The 18,035-nt window shown below is 37.6% G+C and overlaps 1 protein-coding gene across 18 annotated transcripts in view; it reads left to right on the top strand.

Annotated features, from left to right (window-relative positions):
• Positions 1 to 18,035, top strand: part of LOC129779208 (nuclear receptor coactivator 1) — a 530,617-nt gene that overhangs the window by 132,901 nt on the left and 379,681 nt on the right. The window contains exon 1 of one of the 18 annotated variants that reach the window (XM_055786540.1): positions 11,999 to 14,000. The exons of the other annotated variants lie outside the window; for them this stretch is intronic. The gene's annotated coding sequence lies outside the window, so the exon portion shown is untranslated. Of the gene's footprint in view, positions 1 to 11,998; positions 14,001 to 18,035 lie in introns of those variants that run through there. 18 annotated transcript variants of the gene reach the window in all.

Here is an 18,035-nt window from a genome sequence, read left to right as displayed (position 1 = left end):
ATTAATAACTGTGTTCTACTACCCATACTGGCTATTCAATATGGAATCAATATACAAATTATTTAAAATTTCCGAAAATCGAAAATAAAATACTCCGGATAATCAGGTCTAAAATTCCGGATAATCGAATCCCGGATAATCGAGTCAAATACAGTATTTGAAATAGTTTCATTTCACTTGTGACAAAACTAAAATCAAATTCACTTCCTTGGATGGGGTCGACCGGTGAGGCGATGCGACAAAGTCTGCGCTAAGCGGAATCGGCTTTTCGAGAACACGAGGAACGCGAAAGCAATCAAAACAAACCCCCGCTCGGTTCTCACTTTTCCCGCTTTCGTTCCGGTGGGGACACCCGCGTGTGCCCACACACCCGCAACCCGTTGTTGTTCACCAGCAGAGACCCCATCAGACGGACGAACGGACACGTAGGAATAGCAGTAAAATTTGCATTTTGACGCATGTCCAATGGGGTGCATGAGAGCAGCACACACAACTTCGCGCCGCGCACATTGTGGTGGTGGAACCATCGCAACGTGATGACGATGACGATGATGTCTACATGTTGGCGGACACTCGTCTCATCGCGGATCTTGTGTTGAGCGAGCGAATGAGTGGCGTGATATCGTGGTATGCATGGTGTCATCGATCCTCAATCAAATTTTTGTTGTCTAGCACTTTTTGATGCATGTTTTCAGTTCCCTCTTCGGAAAGAGTATTATGTTTGGTCGTAGAATAGCATATTATTTTCTTAATCCGTTCTATTATTTATGTTACTCGCTTTAAAAGGTAATTCTTATTTTTATTGTTTATTGATTGAAAACTATGTAAACGAAACAACGTGTATTAATTATTCGGAGAATGACGACATAACTAGCAGTTTCTCAATAATAGCATTTAACTGTGAGCCATCGCAACACATCTCCAGAGAGAATGAGAGTGAGAGAGTGGGTTCCGAACCATTGAGACCCCACACTTTCAGTTGAGTCGACAGTGTGGAATCGGCTGTGAGGCCACGATCAACGCGAGATACGCGAGAAATGAGAGCGCATCCCACCCACGGAACTCACACCAGGATGCAGTAAGAGGAACTCAGCACCAAAAATGCTGACTGCAGCAGCAGCAGCGGCAGAGACCAAAATGTCTAAAATTCTGATGCTCAGTTAGATTTTGTTGATTACATGCGATTAAAAATACCAGGAACTTTGCTTGTAATGCGCCACGAGACGACAGAGTGCCGAGTTAGCTAAACAGAAGGCGTCAGTTTACTATCAACATACACTCGTTCCGTCAGCAGCGCAAATAACAAGTTCGACTGGCTGGCTGCTGGTGCGTGCATGTGTTTGTTGTACGGCTTGCAAGGCTGCATGTGTGCGGCGGATGATGTGTATGATGAATTGAAATGGTCTTGAAAATGAAAACCAAAATAATGTTATATGGAATTCATTATCGTTCAGGGTTGCCAATCGCGTAGTGATTCATACTTTGGTCATACTCATTGGAGGAACTAGAAATCTCTATAGGATGTATATTTCTTGTTGCAACATGTTGTTGTTAAGTGTCAATATAGTGTGCACTAGTTCAGCTAGTTTTGAATCTATGCTCATTATGGTGTCAGGGAATGTATGGGAAACAATCGACCCTTCAAGAAGTAACTCTATACAAAATGATCACCACCTCGAAAAAACACCCTATACCGAATTTCAGCTCAATCGGACTCAAGGAAGAGTGGCGCAAAGCGGTCAAAGTTTGGGTTTTTTTGAAAATCGGAATCGGGGTTTTGAAAAAAAAAATATTTTGGATGCCAAATGTCTCAAAATGGCATGAACGAGATCTAGTGTCATTTCGAAAATATTTTATTTGTCAAAAATCTGCACTCTAGGACTTTTTTAAAGCCCCGATTTCCGGTGATTTTTGGTTTTCAAAAAACTCAATTTTTAACGTCTGTGACACCAGTAAATGAAGTCCGAATGAGCTAATATTTTGCATAGGGTATATTATCATGTGAATCAACATTTCGTAGCAAGTTCCGAATGAAAAATCGAGATAACTATTACTATTCCGTATTCCGAAAAAAGAGTACAGATTTTTGACAAAAAAAAAATTTCGACATGACACTAGATCTCGACGTTACATGTCATTTTAAGACATTTGGCATCAAAAAATTTTTTTTCGAAAACCCCGATTTCCTTTACTCCTCACTCGGGTGATTTTTCGATTTTCAAAAAACTTAAACTTTGACCGCTTTGCGCCACTCTCCTTTAAGTCCGATTGAGCTGATATTTTGCATAAGGTGTTTTTTCGAGGTGGTGAACATTTTTTATGGGGTAACTTTTTGATATTCGAGATGACCATTTTCATTGGCACCCATTTTCAATGCTCATATACATTATTAAGTACTTCAAGAAGCATTCAATTCAGTTCAGAATAATCGTACAATGTGCTGAATATACTCATTTTCGCTGCTCAATTGCTATGCAACAGTTTTGAATTTCTCATTATTTAATCAACGAAAAGCGTCAAAATTATCAATTTTCAGATTTCAATAATCGTTTAGGTTTAGCTCATCTACAGTAGCGTACTGCTCGGGTAAACTGTTTGAACTAGAGACTCTCCGATGGGTTTCCACTTGGTTCAAGTCTGCAAAACGAAATTACCAGTCCAACAAATCGTTTTTCTTATCCTTGATCCAAGGATGTTTAGTATCCTTGCCTAAATGAAACGCCTCCGACTTGCACTGTGATCACGCGTATTCTAGAGCTTGCCACTCAGAATGCATTCAAGGCGTGTTATTTGGCATAGAAATCTCAACTAAGTACTAATAAAAATGACGTAAGTAATACTACGTTGAGACGGCGAAGTTCCTCTAGGAACGTTAGTGCCATTGAAGAAGAAGAAGAAATGAAACGCAGATTGTTTTCGACTATATTTGTGCAAAAAATTGAACTCTCCAAAACCCGGATGTATTCCTTACACAAGCCCATTCCAAGAAATACTTTGTTCGAACCAATAAAAAAGTAACAATTACAAATGAGAAAAATTAATAATCTACACAAATCAAATAGACATACACAAATCGCCATAATCAACAAAAACATCCCTAAATGGTTCTACTTTTAAAAATAAAATAATGATAAATAATTAATACTTGAAGTAAAACGTTCGAAAATTAATCAAACGGTTTGAAGGTTACAAGTTTTTAAAAACAAGTATATTTTTTCAAAATCAGCATACAAAAAATATATCTCAAAAACAAAAAAAAATGTAACGGGTTGTATCTAGGACATGACCGCATATTTTCGACGTAGAACTGCGCAATTATATTATGCAATCCACTTGTTTACCACTTTGAATATAATAAATTTGATGATCGTCCTTTTACGTTTGATATGATGCCTAGGACTGCAAAAATATGTGAACGGAAGAATTGTCAAACGATCATTGTATTTTACATTTCCCTTTGCAATTATTGCACATCTCATGTTTACGTTGTTCTCGAACCACGAACCGCGAAAGTTTATTCGTCTCTAGTATCTGAAATGACGATTGCCCCAGGCTTGTCAGTTTAAAAGTACGTTTTAGGGAAACATATTTCGGTCTGCACAACGACAAGCGAGTACAAAAGTACTCAAAACCGAAGAATACCCCTGACTTGCATGTATTTGCAAAGCGGATTCCCCTAGGCACATCAATTTGGAAGTCCGTGTTAGGGAAACACAGTTCGGTGGGAACAAAAATATCCCCGACTTGCATATATATTTGCAATGCGGATTTCCACAGGTAGATCGATTCTGAAGTCTGTGTTGGGGAAACCGAAAATCAGACCAATCAAAACTTGGCAGTTAAGGCGTTTAGATAACGCTTGACATTTTACAGTTATTCAATTGTTCATCTCAAGAAAAATAATATTTGATTAATTGTGATAGACGCGTAGAATTATTTCCTATCAATTGATGTAAACATCTTTCCGATCTATCAAGAAATGCTCGAGTTATAGGCATTCGCAATACGGGTAGGGTTAGCACAAAAATCGGCAAAACAAATATACGGGAAAAAGGAAATTCTTCCAGTTTTCATGAATTTAAACCGTTTAGAGATTAGCGTTATGTAATGTATAGCATATCAAACAAAACTTCCGATTCGATTGGTATGCAAATCATGAAAATTCATTCACAGTGAAAATAATTATTAACGTTAACTTTATTTCATAAAAACGTGACCTGTTTTCTGATTTGGCACCCTTCCTGAAAGACGTAGTTCTACGTCATAAAAGTGTTCCTGAGTGGTTGTTTAAAATAGTTTCACCACTCCAAAAAATCAAATTTCAATGTTGAAGGTCATTGAATTGACATAAAGCGGCCTTATGGCTGACGGTAAGAACAATTTCCTTCAATCTAAGGGCAGCAGAACCGTTGTTCGGTTTTATAAAAAAGATTCCGGGAATTGAGAAACAGTTTAAGAGTGAATTTTGGAAATTTATTAAATATTTGTTGATTGTGAAGTTGTAATTTAGATAAAAAAACGAGCTAACGAGAGAAAAAAAAATGGACAGCAGTCGAGAAAGTAAACATGTTCTGGGAGGATAAAATTTGTAAGCTGCGTGATAGATTGTGAAGCAAAACTGTGTTTTGACGTAGGACTACGTCTTTCATTTCTATACCGGGGTGTAAAATCAAAATTTCGAAAACGAAAGCGTTACGCCGGAGACCGAGATTTTGAGCGTTAATAGCTCCTAAACAACTGAACGAAATGGTATGATAAACACTTCATTCGAAAGATAAAATGTCTACGCGTTATATACTTGTTACTTTCTGATCCAAAAACTTGTTTCAATAGTCTTAAAATTGCTTTCAAAACAGTCTATTGAAATCACCAATCGGTATATAAGCGAGCGGCGCTCGGAAATCCACTCAGTTCTAATTGAACAGCGATTGGAGCATGTTGTCGCTGTTGCGGTGAAGCTCTTTATTTATAATGAAAGCGCGGATGAACGGTGTCACCAAGAGCCTGTTTGTGCACCCTAGGCCAGAAGGGAATCTATCAGGAGGAGAGTGATGCCACAAACGGTTCCCTGGGAAGACATCGCTACACACACATACACGCGCGGCTATTAACAGGTGGTTATCGAGTTGGCATTAACCACTGGTGGGCTGTGGAAATATCTAATCGTTACTGAAAATAATCTGCCAGTTCCTTTGGGAATTTTCAAAATATATTCATGTGAAAGAGTTTAGTTGAATGTTTTCTATCCATGTTACACTGTGACCAAATACATTTGGTTTTGTGGTTTTTCAATCAATCGCAATTAACAGGATAGCTTCAGAAGATTATTCTTCCCCATCAGTAGGATATTTCCGTATCCAATATTGTATGCGCCCGCAATCGATTATTGCTCATTCGCCGAAAGTTCCGAGCTCAGAGAGTTCATTCCCCTCTAATTTGCCTTCCAAATTGCCATCGTAAACCACACCTTCTCTCGATTCAATCACACACAAAAAGCATACTTAAGCGATATTCTGGTGGTGAGACACATTCATTTTTCGTGAGGACATCGACAAGACAACATCGTTGCCTGACGTGCTGGAGGAGGTGGACGGCGAAGGATCGACACATACACGCGCAGAACTCTTTCCGTTAGGATGCCATTCAGCATCGAGAAAGTTCCGGAAATATCTAATCGTTACTGAAAATAATCTGCCAGTTCCTTTGGGAATTTTCAGAATATATTCATGTGAATGAATTTAATTAAATGTTTTCTATCCATGTAACACTGTGACCAAATATATTTCAATAAAGTGCTATTAACAGGTGGTTATCGAGTTGGCATTAACCACTGGTGGGCTTCCAGTATCGAGGAAAATGTGGAAATATCTAATCGTTACTGAAAATGATCTGCCAGTTCCTTTGGGAATTTTCAAAATATATTCATGTTAAAGAGTTTATTTGAATGTTTTCTTTCCATGTAACACTGTGATCAAATACATTTGGTTTTGTGGTTTTTCAATCAATTGCAATTAACAGGATAGCTTCAGAAGATTATTCTTCCCCATCAGTAGGATATTTCCGTATCCAATATTGGATGCATAAAACCTTGTGCCTCCAACGTAACGCTCTCGTTTTCGAAGTTCTCCAAATATTCATTCATTCAGAATGAATTCAGATTCAACTTCATACAAATGATCTCTAAATCAACGATAGTCCTACGTCACCCTTGCGGTTATACCATAGATATAACCCACTTCATGTTTTTTTTTAAATATGTCTGCCTACAAATATGATATTTCTGTTTTCCCGAAAAATCGACAACGAACTTTCCGGACAACCTAATATAGACTATTCTGGTTTCTTCCTGATTTTTATATTCATTCTTCCTGATTTTTGAAAATTATAGTTGACAACCCTGTTCCAAATCATCAGTTAACTTTGGAAAACCATAACTTAAAAAAGAAAAAGAACACATCTCTGATTCTGAGATATGTTATGTAAAAAACTATGGATGGGTTATGCCTATGATAATAATGCCTATGATATGATATAATAGCAAGATTGACGTAGGACTGCCGTTGACTTAGTAATCGATTGTATTTCTTCAATTAGCAATAATCCCACCTCTGATGTTCCTCATTGGGTACGATATCGCCGCTGCGCAGTGTTATCTTTTTTTGTGTGTATTGATTAAATTATTGATTAAATTAGTGAATGAATGAAACTATATACGAATTCAATTGCAAACAAATCCCAATTTAAATCAATTCATGCATTATGGTAGTAGTTATCACAGCAAATAGTTATCAAAATTTTGCCTAATCATCAAACGATATGCGTAGAAATTCAGTGAGCTGGCGACATGAAGAGATATCTCCCAATGCTGTCTTAAATAATCGGGCCAAAGCTTGGGGGTATAAAAGTATTGCCGGCTTGAATGTATCTGCAATGCGAAAGCGAGTTGCATACTCATTCTTTGAACCTACCCTAAATTTGTCATTGAGTGGTAGGTTTTTGTTCTTTTGTTTTGGTCATGACTTTCACATTATTTGACAACTGGTATACACAACCTTACAGATGGATAGTTCAATGATTTCTGTATTGATGAAATCATTGTTTTCATGCTGAAATATCTGTTTTGACGTGGGACTACGTCTAACCGGAATATATGGAGGGTAAAATGAAAACCTAAACACAGAACATGAAGGAAAAAATGAAAGATTTCGAATGCTTATAGCTCGAACATTTCGTACTGGATAGGAGAGATGTTTGCATCACTTGATAGGGAATATTTCTACGCATCTATCGCAACTAACAAAATGTTGTTTTTCATTAGATAAACAATTGAATAACTGTAAAATATTAGGCGTTATCTAAACGCCCTAACTGCATCGTTTTGATTGGCCCGATTTACGGTTTCCCTAACACAGCCATCAAAACCAAGCAGCCTTGGGGAAATCGGCATTGCAAATACATGAAAGTAGGGGGACTTTTGTTCTCATCGAAAAATGTTCCCTAACACAGACTTTAAAACCAAGCAGCGAAATCGGCATTGCAAGCACACGAAAGAGCCTAGAGGCGAGTGAACTGAAAAGTTTAAACCCTCTTAAAGCCAAAAAGAAGAAAAAGAACACACGAAAGTAGGGGGAGCTTTTGTTCCCACCGAAATGTGTTCCCTAATAGAGATTTCTAAACCAAGGTGCCTGGAGAAATCGGTATTTCAAATTCATGCAAGTCGGGGGTAACACAGACTTCAAATCCATGAAGCGTGGGGAAATCGGCATTGCGAATTCATACAAATCGGGGGTATTTTTGTTCCGATTGAAATGTGTTTCCCTAACACAGACTTCAAAACCGTGGTTTCTGGGGAAATCGGCTCTGCAAATAAATGCAAACTGCGAGTACTTTTGTCCTCGCTTGCCTTTGTGCAGAGTGGAATATGTCTGTCCTAACATGATCTTCTAAACTTAGGAACCTGGGAAAATCGTGCAGCCACTAGAAGCGAATGAAGTTCCCAGTTTCAAGCAAATTCGAGATTCGAGAAGTATGTACACTTTTGGGATGTAAACTTCAGAGGGAAATGTAAAATAAAATAATCGTTTGATAATTTTTTTTTGTCTTTATTGGAAAGATTTTCAGCCTTAGGCTGGTTCATCAAACGTTTGATAATTCTTCCGTACATATATTTTGTTCTAGTCATCATACCAAACGTAAAAGGTCCGTCATTAAATTTACTTGTAACGAAGAACAATCAATCACAATAAATGAATTGACTTTACACGGCATTTGTTCATTTTTTTCACTCACAGAGCAAATATATTGAACTCAATTGAATTTGGAAACTGTTTCATTCAATCAAGAATTTAATCAATACAAACGAATGATTGCTCAGCTAAGGTAGTTCCACGTGAACCTTGCGGTTATATCATAGATATAACCCACTAATTTTTTTTTTGTGTTTGCACCTCATTTTTAGTCATTTGTTGTGTTATCCGCGATTTTCGTAATCCGCGGTGAGCTAGCCCGACTATTTCGCGGATAATCGGAGTTCTACTGTATTTTGCAATGCCAATTTCCTCAGGCTCCATGTTTTTGAAATCTGTGTTGGGCAAACATTCCAATTTGCAAAAACGCAAACGAATACAAAAGTTCCCGCTGCTTGCATCTAATTTGCTATGCCGATTTCCACAGGCTCCATGGTTTTGAAGTCTTCGTTAGGGAATTATCCATCCATTTTAGCGATCGTACCTAAATCGTTGCGCAATCATAACTGAGTGGATTTCCGAGCGGCACTCGCTTATATACTGATTGGTGTATATAAGGCTGTTTTAAAAGCAATTTTAGGGGTATTGAAACAAGTTTTTGGATCAAAAAGTAACAAGTATATAACGCGTATACATTTTATCTTTCGAATGAAGTGTTTATCATACAATTTCGTTCAGTTGTTTAGGAGCTATTAACGCGCAAGATCTTGTTCTCCGGCGTAACGCTTTCGTTTTCGAAACTTCGAACTTACAGCCCAGTATAGAAACGAAATACGTAGTCCTACGTCAAAACCTCAGCTTTCTAGGAAAAAATATAAAAAATATTGGTCCCGAGACCACGATATCTATGAAAAACAAATACAATCAATAATAACGGAAACAAAGTTTAAATTTTCTGCAACTAAAGTTTTTTTTCCTAAAAAGACGAGGTGATTGGATTTAATTTGATATGTCGATTATTAGAATCGGTTAGTAAAAAAGACGGGTGGGTAATGTCGGGGACATAACCGACGTAGGACTATACAAAGCGGACAGCTTTTGTCAAATATATATTTTAAATATATTGTTTTATTTTCTTCTCCTACGTGAATACCTACCTATCTACCTGAAAACTGGATTAGTTTACTGTTTACTCTTTATGAATATGTTGATGGTTCTGAAAAGAACCTTTGGTGTTGTGTTTTTGTTATCACTCGATATTCCCATCTTGTTCGATTAAACCTTCCTGTTTAGCTATTACGTTTGCCACTCGCCACAGCTTTCACAGTTGGAAAATTTCTTCCCATCCAGCTTGTGACATGTTGTTCAGTAAATCACATTTAATACCCGATTAAAAAAATTGAAATTCTGGCTGAAGATAGGTGAAACAATTCTCTATCGAATAAACATTCTTCCAAATAAGCGCATTTTTATGTTTCGAACAACTTTTTTCGATTTTCAAAATTTGGTATGTTTTTCTCATACAAACCCATCACACAAGTCCACGTTCCAGTCAATAACTTTCTTTAGACCCGATTGAAAAAATTTGAAATTATGGTTGAATATAGGTGAAACGATTTTCTATCGATTAGGCATTTTTCCAAATAAGCGCATTTTTATGTTTCGAACAACTTTTTTTTTATTTTCAAAATTTGGCTTGTTTTTCATATATAAATTCATTACCCATGTTCACTTTTCAATCTATAACTTTTTTAGACCCGATAAAAAAAATGAAATTCTGGCTGAAGATAGGTGAAACAATTCTCTATCGAATAAACATTCTTCCAAATAACCGTATTCTTATGTTTCGAACAACTTTTTTTGATTTTCAAAATTTGGCTTGTTTTTCTTATATAAATTCATTACCCATGTTCACTTTTCAATCTATAACTTTTTTAGTCCCGATAAAAAAATTGAAATTCTGACTGAAGATTGGTGAAACAATTCTGCCGTTCTACGCATAGTTGTTCCATGTTACTTTTTGACGATTCTCACTTTTCTTCCTAAAACGTTGTTTTTATGCATAATTTTACTGAAAAACACAAAAAAACATATAGTTTATTCCCAACTTAAAAGAAAACAACACCGAGTTCAATTGTCTCATGTTGATATTCTATTCATAACTGTCCCACCATGTATTTTTTGTAGATCCATATCGAATAAGTCGGTTCAAGAACAAGAATTTCATGTCACACCTCCAGCAGGCCTAATGCACTCTGTTCTGCTTTGGAAGAACGAACTAATTCTCAAACAAATAAGAAAAAGTTTAACAGAACACGTGTACACCTTGTTCGCGAATGTCTGATAACAATGATTTTTATATTCTGCGAAGGTGTCGCAGATCACTCATTTCTTCATAAAACGATGTTTCTATGCATAATTTTTCGAAAAAACACAAACAAAATTATTGTTTGTTCCCAGTATATCAAAAAACAACATCAAGTTCAATTGTCCCATGTTGATACTTCAGGCATAACAGTCCCGCCATGAATTTGTAAACCCGTGATCAAGCTTAATTGATTCAGTGATGGGATCTCATCACATTTCATTAAACAATAGTATAGTGCTTATAAAAAACCCGGTGTATTGCTAAATTGAAATGCTTAAAGATTTTGGTAGACAAATATGCGAGAAAACTTTGATTGCGTTTTCCTTAGTTGCTGTGTTTGGAAAATGGGACAACTATGCGTAGAACGGCCGAATTCTCTATCGAATAAGCCTATCCCCGGATATGCGAATTTTTATGTTTCGAGCACCTTTTTTGATTTTCTAAATTTGGTTTGATTTTCTTATATAAATTCATTACCCGTGTTCATGTTTCAGTCTATAACTTTTTTTAGACCCGATAAAAAAATTGAAATTCGGGCTGAACATAGGTGAAACAATTCTCTATCAAATAAGCTTATGCCCAGATAAGCGTATTTTTGTGTTTCGAACACCTTTTTATGATTTTCTAAATTTGGCTTGTTTTTCATATATAAATTCATTACCCATGTTCACTTTTCAGTCTATAACTTTTTTTAGACCCGATAAAAAAATTGAAATTCTGGCTGAAGATAGGTGAAACAATTCTCTATCGAATGAGACTATCCCCAGATAAGCGTATTTTTATGTTTCGAACAACTTTTTTTGATTTTTAATATATGGTATATTTTCCTATATAGACTCATGCTCACGTTTCTCTCTATAACTTTTATCTGACACGATCTAGAAGAAAATGATACATGTTCAAAGATGAATGAATTATTTCTCTAACAAATGAGCATGATTTCGAAGGAAGTTACCTAATAAACACTCATTTTATTTCAATTTAAATAATTCATTATTCTTTAAATCCAACAAGACGTTGAAGAGAAACTTGCATGCAACAAAAACTTTTATGCGCTGAACTTTTATCCGCTAACTTCACACAAGTCACCACCACAACACTTTGCCAAACCTATTGTATCACCTCGTCACATTCGCGCACCACCCGAAGTAGCACCACACACAATGTGAAGCGAAAATCATCCATTTTAGGAGTGCGCACTCGGGGCTCTCACGGTGTGTGTTAGTGGGAACCTGCAGTGGTGCTACAATCATCCCAATGAGTTCATTGAGCTCGGCTCGGCTCGGGTGCTGCGCTGAGTGTCGCTGAGTGCTGCTCGCTGTTCGGCTCATTATCAATGAAGGTGAGGGTAGGTAGGGGAACAAATTGAGCGCTGCCGCCGTTCGTTGTCATTCACGCAACCTACTGAGCGCCCACTCGGGTTCAGTTTGAGTTCGTACGTCATGTGAATCGGTTGTTGCTTAGCTCAGTACGTGTCCCGCGTCATTGCCGTGTGTTCACCGTGTCCTACCGTGTGCGTGTGCATGTCCGGTAACACGATCATTAGCATCGCGGAGAACAGCATCCCGATCGTCGCTATTTCGTGCGCGTCTGTGAAGATCTATCACCACGCAGGGTTCAGGATTTGCACGGGTTATTTAGTGGCGGTGAGTCGTTTATTGTGTCCCCGAGGCTGGAGAACACAGAAGGGTGTGTGAATCAGCAGCGTTGAAATGTTAGGACGTGTGTCGACCAACGTCACACACCTGAAGAGCAGCAAGGACTCGCCACCGATTTCCGTTTGCAGTGATTTCCTGCTCGGTGGCCAGAGCGACACGAAAAAACGCAGTACGAAAACGGCAGCAGTTTCGGGCAGAAGGGAAGCGAACAAAAAATATTTCAAAACTTGTTCTTGTTGCGGCCAGCAGCAAGCCAACATAGTTGTAGTGGCAGCTCGCGCTGCGTTGTGAAGACTCCCTGGAAACGAGAGCCAAGTGTGTGCTGTAGCCCCCAAGATCGGTGGTGATGAATTTGAACACGTAGTTTTTTCCTGTTGTTGTTAGTAAAAGTATGAAAATATGTGGCAGCAACAGCAGCAGCGGCGTCGAGATAGACGACGTATGCAACAGAATGAATGACAACAGAAAGCAGCCACAACCGGAATAAGCTTTGCACAGATCGAGAAATGGAAGAAAAAATGATCCGTGCGAAGGTCTCACGAAAAACCAAGTGAATCATAACATTGGAAAAAGGCTTTAGTGTGTAAAAACTGAAACCGTGATGGTTACACATGTTATCAAATGCTACATCGGATTAGAAGCAAGTTATAAGAAATTAATAGATTTTATCGCATAGAAACTCGTGGAAACAACACAAAAAAATATATATAAAAGAAAGCAAAACCAAAGTGTCAAGCTTTAAAAAGCGCTCGGTGGAAGTGGAGAAAGAAGATAAAGACACATCCCGAAAGCGAAGGGAAACCAATTTTACAACATCATTATCAGCAAAGTGAATTGTGGTTTTTCGATAAGCCGCCTCTAGTTGTTGCGAGTTGCGAGTTTTGTGCTGCCAGAGAGCTGCTGAAGTGTGCGCGTAGAGAGCGCGTAGAACAGCAAATCTTGTTACAATCTTGTTGAGAGTTTGTGAGTTTTTGTTTTCTGTCATTCATCTTCTCGTTATCGTTGTGGTTTTTACTCAAAATTAAAAAAAAAAGAATAATTGTTGTCATTGATGTTATTTCGCTGAGAGAAGATTTTATGGTCCACATATCTAAGATATAGTTACATACACACATGAATACACAAATCGAGGTGGAATGTGTTCTGAAATGCTACTCCCCGTTTGAAGGAAGAGCCGCCGCCAGGAAGAAAAGTGTGCTAAGTGATTCGTTGAAGAGATGGGAACCGATAAAAGCAGTGAATAATAACGACGAATAAGTTGTGTGGTGTGTTATATCGACCAAGAAGAGAGAAACGCGTAAAACACGAGAGCAAATATTGAATCGAAAGAAGAAAAAAAATTGTAGTGCTTGAATGAGAGAGGCCAGATCAAAAGAAAACCAAAACTCGGAAAGGAAAAGTAAAATATAGTCCTTGCGGAGGAATTACGAGCTGAATTGAAAAATGAAAAAAGAAAAATAAATAAGCAAAAGGAGCCAAAAAAGAGTTGCGCTTTCGGTGTGGTGATTTATTTTGGTGCGCACGGTTGTGTGAGTGTGTGCGGGTTGCGATTCCATTCGAGCAGCGCATATGTGGTCGTGTGTGTGTGCGAGCCGGGATCAGCGCGCTTCTCATGATTAGTGATTATTCCGCGGTTTTAGGCTTTGTTGTGTTCTGTTTATTATCATAAGCACCCGACGGGCAAATTTTGTTCGGTGTGTGTTGATTTTATTTTGTGTTCAACAAATTTTCTCCGGCTGGGAAGTGAACAAACAGTGCCTCAAAATTTGGGATTACTCTCTAGAATCGGTTAGTATATTATTTCGTATCCTAAGCTCATGACCCCCCTTTCCCGAGACCCAAGGTGCGACAGTTGTGCAGTGCTGTCGATGTTATTGTTATTTTAATACTTGCATTATTTATGTTTTGCTTGGCATTGCCAGTTTGTTTGCATTTGTTGTCGTCGGGTGGATTGAAGTAATCCATCTGAACGGATCGTTGTTTATGTGGTGATGCTGATGCTGACAGTTTTAGTTTATATAAACACTTACAATGTGTGGTGTATTTTTTTCATTGCCACCATTGCCTAATCCAAGTTTTCGCGAAACTTCTGCGTCTCTGAAAATGTCGAATTATGTACTGAGAAAACGCCATTTGCGGAAAGATTCATTGCATTATTTTTTTTCTGAAGAAAAGTCCAGATGACTTGCTCGTCAAAGCTCGCAAAAATATGCTTCATCGATAAGCATGTGTAAAAAGTAGTTGAAATGATTCAGAAGCACACGGTTTTTATTTGAATAACTAGCTGACCCGACGAACTTCGTCCCACCCAAAATAGATTTTTTGATTTGAATACTTTCAAACATCCACGTTTTCTTACTAAGTGAACGTTAGTGAGTCCAATCACTGAACTCTTCATTGATTGATTACCTTTTGACCGTTTACAATTTCCTTTTACTATAAATTGTCTAGTTCTTCTACAAAAATTCGTCCTTATAATATAAAATTATTTTCAGACACAATTCTCGTTCAAGATTCTTCAAGCATTTGGATATAACATGTTTCTTCGTTGCATGGAATACATGTTTGATACAGAGAATATCACAAAATAAAGACAGCTCAAATCGGACCATTCATAATTCGGGTTTAGGGAACACCGACACATTTGGCCTTCCATTAGATAGAAGATATAGGAATGCGTTATTCCGTCTGAAAATCCTGATTTTTCTCTTCGCTATATTGATCTACGGGAAGAGACGAATACAACGAAATATAGATGACTCAAATTGAACCATTCCTTCTTCGGGTTCTGGCTTACCAACACATTTGGTCTTCCATTTTCATTTATAGAAGATATAAGATATGAAAATGCGTTATCTCGCCTGAAAATCCATTTCCAATTACGAACAAAGATCAATTTCGATAGCGCAAATGTCGAATGGACTAACAACGCTCATTATGATGTAATTTTCGAACATGTGAGGATTTAATTTTCCGAATTTTCTGACGTTCCTTCAGGATTTTCCGAAAATTTTCCAATGTTTCTCTCCACTATATTGATCTACAGGAAGAGACGAATACAACAAAATAAAGAAGGCTAAAATCGGACCATCCTTTCTTCGGGTTTTCCGCTTACCAACAGATTTTGCCTTACATTTTTATTTATATAGATAAAGAACATGGAAAGCTGTCGAAATTTCAAGACACACAGAGCTCAGAAGAAAAATCCACCGGAATAGAAGAATAGAAACGGCAAGATAATTTTACAGCATGACAACGCCATACCACATGTTCATAGATCTGTGAAGAATTTCGTTTAGATTCAAATACGAAAAAATCAAAATTTGTTGTGCAAATGTTGTAGGAGTTATTGTTCAGCCGTCAAGGAACACAAAGTTGATGGCAAGCATATCGTAATAGGGATTTACCGTCTGGTATCGTGATATAATTGGGCTTTGCACTCCTCATGAATATCTGTGCTCTACTAGTCAAGTCCTTCATTTGATACCCATATTGATGGGGTCTAGAGAAAATATGTAATCCGCCATTTTGTGGTGGGGGCCATTTTGGATTTGCATTTTTCATAAATAACTGTGTTTTACTAGTCAATCTCCGATACCATATTTGATGGGGCTTTGAGAAAATATGTAATCCGCCATTTTGTAGCGGTCGCCATCTTGGATTTTCAAGATCATAAAATACGCAGTTTTATAATGACTGCAGAGATAAAGGTGTGTTCCAAATTTCAGATCAACCGGTCAACAGGAAAGGGGTCGAATTTCAATTAATGTGGTACCGCGCCATAGACGAAGATGTTACATACAAACATACAAATATGTCACAGCTAAAAAAAACGTTTAAAAACTCCAGCATTCTATCAAATCGAGCGCTATTAGCCATTCATTCACCCGGCGCGACGCTTCCACCGCTTTTAACACACTTCGATAGGCTCTCCTGCTCCACATCCCATTGAAACTGCTGTCTCTCACTCTTGCGGTATCGCACCGCATACATCCCCGGTGAATGCAGCGATATCTCTTTTGCTGACAATCAATTTCAAGATATCGTCCATCCTGCTTGGCGTCCGATGATAGAATGTGCTCAAGCCCCACCATCGCTCATTTTATATAGCCATATAGTTAAGGTTGTAGCGACCGCCTATATTTATTTGTAATCTCTTATCTCTTTTGTGTCTCCCTCCTTCACCTTTTCCATACTTTTCGCCCGTACCCGTGGTTGCTTGTAATGAATAGCTGTTTGCTGCGGGAGCGCAAAGTGTATGGGAAAGTAAAGAATTCTTTCTTCCAGTTTTTCACCAATTTGAACTTTATATGAGCTGAAAACCCGTAATGTGTAGCATATAAACAATTGCTGAGGATATTTCCTATCAATGTGTGTATTTCGAACCTAAATCCATTCATTAATTGAGGAAGTATTAGCGTTCAAAAACTGAACTCTTGTTCACATCGAAATATTAAAATATTGATAGGTTAGACGTAGTCCTACGTCAAAAGTGAGTTGGGAGGTTTTACCTCATAATTTCAAACATTCTGATCCAGAGATCTACGAAGTAAGAGAGACTACAAATTTTCTATTGAATTTATTTGGATAGTTTTGTGAGCAGTACGCCTGCGGCTTATCCTGCTCGGAATTTAGCCAATTTTACCAAAATTTTTGATGTTTTTTTTTCAAAAAACGTTGTCTCGGCCAACATTCCTGGAGGCATTCTATTTGGCTACTGCTGGTTTTTCTGTTGTTTAAGTTCAGCATATCCTAAGCATCTTCTATGTTGGATTTCAGCATTCAGTATTTGTTGTATATTATATTATTAGAATTCATATCAGTTTTAGTTTTTGTACAATTACGAATTAAATTCGTTTATTTTTTGCTTTCCGTCTATTAAAAAAATGCACACTATGCAATGTCCCATGGTGATTACGTTTCATATGCGATTGTGTGGACAACTGCAAAATTCAACTGAGCTGAAGAGCTGTTCCAAATGAGCAGCTCACTTGTATGAGCTGAACGGCTTTGAGCCGCTCACCATGATGAGCTGATTTGCCCATCTCTATTGTAGTTTTCCACCGTTTCTATGCCAAGTAGTTCGTCACACTTCCAAATTGTTCAAATTTTTCGCATATTTTTAGAACTGATGCTAACAGTTTTTGTTTATTTTTTTTGCTACGTTTCATTTTACACCTCATTGACGTTGGGTTAATGATTCCTCTTCTGCTCATCAAAGCCTCTATGCCTCTTTTTACCCTTTTTTTGAGACGATCATGAGTACAGCCCATTCCAACAGTTTCAGTCGTCAATGAAAGCTTCCTGTTTCCAAATTGAATGGAAACGAACTCTGATATAAATGAAAGAGAAGAATCCATGTTTCAATAAGTTTATAGAATATACCGATCTCACTTCACCACAGTAGACTAAAATGATAAATTCGGCAATGAGAAAAGAAAGACAATCTACAACGATTCTGGCTTAGGTGAAGGAACAATTAAAATCTACACTGTAAAATCAACAAATCAATTTGAAATGGCAAAACAAAAAGAGCACCAGTTAAAGTGCCCGATTCGAGACATATACAGGTATACAACGAAACCCTCTTTCTCTCTCTCTTTCTCACTCTTTCTCTTTTTTTCTCTCTCTCTCTTTCTTTTTTTTTCTCTCTCTCTCTCTTTCTCTTTTTTTTCTCTCTCTCTTTCTTTTTTTTCTCTCTCTCTTTCTCTTTTTTGACGTAGGACTACGTCTTACATTAAGGGTGCCAAATAAAAAAACAGGTCACGTTTTCATGAAATAAAGTTAACGTTAATAACTATTCTTGCTGCAAACGGATTTTAA

Source organism: Toxorhynchites rutilus, chromosome 3 (assembly GCF_029784135.1).
Source record: "Toxorhynchites rutilus septentrionalis strain SRP chromosome 3, ASM2978413v1, whole genome shotgun sequence".
NCBI classification, from domain to species: Eukaryota; Metazoa; Arthropoda; class Insecta; order Diptera; family Culicidae; genus Toxorhynchites; species Toxorhynchites rutilus.
The sequence above is the reverse complement of the archived record's forward strand: the minus strand, read 5'-3'. Positions and strand labels throughout refer to the sequence as shown.